Below are 4765 nucleotides of genomic sequence, written 5' to 3'. Positions count from 1 at the left end.
TGTGACCAAACTAGTCCTATCTTGTTAGGAAGACCATTCTTAAAAACATTCAAAACAAAAATAGATGTTCACAATGGCACACTAACCATGGAGTTTGATGGTGAAATAATTAAATTTAATATCTATGACGCCATGAAATTTCCTAATGATGATAATGTTGTCTACTCTATTGATTTGTTTGACTGCATAGCACATGCCATTTTTGAACTTAATGGAAAGGACAAATTGGAGGTTGTTATTAGTAACCATATTGAAAAAGAATATGGGAAAATAACTTTGAGCCCGAAATTGCGAAACATTGTTGCAGCATTGAACAATGTTCCAAAGTTACAACAAACATGTATGATTCATATGCAACATTATCAGTTTCTAACGAAAAGCTCCTACCTTCTATTTTGTAGGCCCCTATCCCAGATTTGAAGTCTCTCCCCATCACCTCAAATATGTATTTCTTGGGGATGGAAACACATTGCCCGTGATAATCTCAAGCAAATTGAATGCAACATATGAAGAAAAATTGATATAGGTTCTCAGAAACATCGCACTACTATTGGATGGACAATTGCAGACATCAAAGGAATCATCCAATCAACTTGCATGCATCGCATTTTGCTTGAAGGAGCAAGATCCACTCGCCAACCTCAAAGGAGATTGAACCCACCCATGATGGATATAGTCAAGTAGGAGATTCTTAAGCTTTTAGATGTTGGAGTGATCTATCCTATCTCTGACAGCAGTTGGGTCAGCCCTGTTCAAGTGGTTCCTAAGAAGATCGGGATAACTGTGGTGAAAAATCAGAACAATGAATTAGTTATCACCTGTGTTCAAAACGGATGGCGGGTTTGTATAGATTATAGGAAATTAAATGTTGTAACCCGCAAAGATCACTTTCCTTTACCTTTTATTGATCAAATGCTTGAGAGGTTAGCTGGTCATCCTTACTACTACTTTATTGATGGTTATTCAGGTTATTTCCAAATAGCAATCACCCAGAGGATCAAGAAAAGACAACTTCACATGACCATTTGGAATCTATGCATACCGTCGCATGTCCTTTGGTCTTTGCAATGCTCCAGCCACTTTTTAACGGTGTATGGTTAGTATATTTTTCGATTATATTGAGCGTATTATAGAAGTCTTTATGGATGACTTTATAGTCCATGGGGACTCATTTGATAGTTGTTTGCATAACCTTGCACTAGTCCTTAAAAGATGCGTGGAAACCAACCTTGTACTAAATTCTGAAAAATGTCATTTTATGGTTGAACAAGGTCTAGTTCTATGGGCATGTCATTTCGTCTAAGGGTACCAATGTAGATAAAGCCAAAATTGATATTATTCAATCTCTGCCTTACCCCGCAAGTGTGCGGAAAGTCCGTTCTTTCCTTAGTCATGCAGGTTTTTACCGCAGGTTTATTAAGGACTTTTCCAAAATAGCATTTGACATGCTTAAGGAAATGTTAACCTCCGCCCCAATTATCCAACCTCCTTATTAAAACTTTCCATTTGAGATAATGTGTGACACAAACAACTTTGCAGTAGGTACAATGTTGGGTCAAAGAATTGGAAATGCTTTACATGCCATCTACTATGCTTCCAGGACTTTAAATGATGCTCAACGAAACTACTCCACAACTAAAAAAGAACTCTTGCCTGTTGTTTTTTGCTTTAGAGAAATTTCGTACTTATTTGCTTTGTACTAAAGTAATTATTTATTCTAATCATGTAGCTCTTCGCTATTTGATGATGAAGAAGGAGGAGGCAAAACCAAGGCTAATACGATGGATACTTCTCTTAAGTGAATTCAACTTGGAGATCAAAGACAAAAGAGGAACAAAAAATAGTGTTGCAGATCATTTGAACCATTTAGCTCATGTGGACGATGAACTTCAATGGCAGAAATCATTCCCAGATGAACAATTGCTCCCTGCTAATGCAACACTACCTTGGTACACAAATATGGTAAATTATTGAGTTACTAATGAATTTTGTCCTGAATTGTTTAGGGCTCTACGGGACAAAGTCAAAAGTGATGCTAAGTACTATGTGTGGAATGACCCATACCTGTGGAAGCATTGTGCAGATCAAGTAATCAGAAGGTGTATTTTGGAAAATAAAATCACCCCTATCCTCACCTTCTGTCATTGTTATGCCTGCGGAGGACACTTTGGACCGACGAGGATGGCAAGAAAAGTGTTGGAATGCGGTTTCTACTAGCCATCCTTATTTCGAGATGCATATGCCTTCTGTAAGTCATACGAGAATTGCCAGAAGACAGTTAACATATCCCAAATAAATGAAATGCCACAGTCACTCTTACTCTTCTGTAAAATTTTTGACGTTAGGGACATTGATTTCGTGGGACCATTTCTTGTATCTTTCGATTTTTATTTTATTTTGCTTGCTATAGACTATGTATCGAAATGGGTGGAAGCAAAGGCCACCAAAACTAATGATTCTCGAGTTGTTGTAGATTTTATCCAGTCTAACATATTTACCAAGTTTGGGATTCCAAGAGCACTCATCAGTGATCGTGGCACTCATTTTTGTAACCGAACGGTGCAGGCTTTGTTGAGAAAATGTCATGTAACTCATAAGGTGTCAACTACATATCACCCACAAACAAATGGTCAAGCAGAAATATCTAATCAAGAAATCAAATCTATCCTTGAAAAAATAATTTGTCCAAGCTGAAAGGATTGGAGTTTGCGCTTGGATGATGCTTTATGGGCATACTGGACTGCATATAAGACACCTGTTAGTATGTCACCTTATCAATTGGTATTCGGGAAACAATGTCACCTTCCAGTGGAGTTAGAACACAAGGCTTATTGGGCTATCAAAAATTTCAACATGAAGATGGATGAGAGTGGAGAACATACGAAGCTGCAACTTCAGGAGTTGGAAGAAATCTACAATGACGCCTATGAGTGTGCAAAGATTTACAGAGAAAAGGCGAATATCTTCCATGACAAGATGATCTCTAGGAAGGAGTTTAAAGTCGGTAAAAAAGTCCTTCAATACCAATCATGACTTCATTTATTTCCAGGTAAGTTGCGTTCCTGTTGGGATGGACCATTTATTGTTACTAATATTTTTCCTCACGGTGCAGTTGAGATTCAGAGCCTGGCAACTTTACAAACTTTTAAGGTGAATGGTCATCGACTTAAGCCATTCTATGAAGGTTTTCAGATGGAGGACATGGCAATGTTGGATCTCGCGGACCCAACTGATGACGATTAAAGAAGAAAGCAATAAGTCTAGCTAAGGGTAATAAACAAAGGCCCTGTTTGGGATGCAAACCAAGGTAGTTCTTTTATTTACTATTCGTTTCTGTTTTTCATTTCCTTGCATTCATGTTCTAGGTTAATTTGTTCTCTTTTTTGCATTTCACTTTACATTGGGGACAATGCATGTTTTAAGTGTGGGGGAGGAAATTTAGGTTGTTTTTAAATTTTTAATATAGGTCATGCTTTCGTTACTTCTGACAAGACAAGAAAATCTTTTCGAGAAAAATTAAGGAAAAAGTGATGATTTTAAAAGATTTTTGGTTGCATGTACTACTTGCTAGATTAAATTAGGCTTTGATGGACTCATAACATGATTGAATAAGTGATCTTCCAACTTAGAGTTTATTAGTATGATTATTCTTTTTGAGGATAGTAGTAACTAAATTCTGTAGAGAAAAAGTCGATGAGATTTTGAGCCTTCAGACTGACACATACATATTGGTGTCACTATTTTCTTTCATGAGTGATTTTCTTTCATGGATTTGTTTCTTTAGAACTTGCCTTAATTCTCTTCGAGTTCATATTGATACATGCATGCATGTATGAACGAACATGATTAAGGCCATTTTTATTGCATAAGTTCGCCACCTTAGCCAAATAGCCTACTCTGTAATTAATTTTACCTTTTGTTAAGCCCCTTTGAGTCTTATAGCCTTTTTCCTTTGTAAACCCACGTTACAAACTTTAAATCCGAAAAAATAATATCTTTACCCAAGCTATAAAGCTAGTGGGGTATTGTTCTTCATTTTGATACATGGGAGTGTGAAAGAAATAAGTGTGGGAGTGTCTAAGATTTTGGTAGGATTATGATGGTGGAATGGAACATGTTCTCAATTACAATTCATAAGTTTCAATATTAGTGCAATATTTTGAGTTAAAAAAAATTGAAAAAAAAAGAAAAAAAATGATGAAGAAGACAAAAGAGAAAAAAGTGATGGAGGAAATAGTTTTCAATGTTACAAAATTATTTTATGTTAATGATTCCTCCTAATATATTACAAGAAAGGATTGGATTGTGTGAAATAGGTACAAAGAAGTTGTGACTGGAGAGATTGATCTTACACATTTTATGTTTACGTTTGAGCTGAGTTAATCAACTTTACTCAACTAGTTCAATGGCTTTTGAGCTACTTACCCAAATACTTCCCACTTAGACCCTAAGCTAAGTTACAACCCATAGAAAAGACCTTATGATTTATGTTATGCATGTGATTTGATTGGTGGAGAATAAAAAGATATGCAAGCATATGGTAGAACATCTCTATTGGAATAAACTTGAGTGAAACACTTATCCATTAAACACATGAGAGTTGAGTGCTTATATTCTGTGAGGGTCTTCATGTTTGGATTACTTCATCTTTATATGAAAATACTTGCTAATTGCTTATAAGTTGTGTGAGAATGTTTGTTCATGATGTGTTATGTGTTTTGGCGAGTTTGGTTGTTCTATCTTGATAGCATGGCAATCTTAACAT

Source organism: Olea europaea, chromosome 2, assembly GCF_002742605.1.
Source record: "Olea europaea var. sylvestris chromosome 2, O_europaea_v1, whole genome shotgun sequence".
NCBI lineage: Eukaryota > Viridiplantae > Streptophyta > Magnoliopsida > Lamiales > Oleaceae > Olea > Olea europaea.
This window is presented reverse-complemented; position numbering follows the sequence as displayed.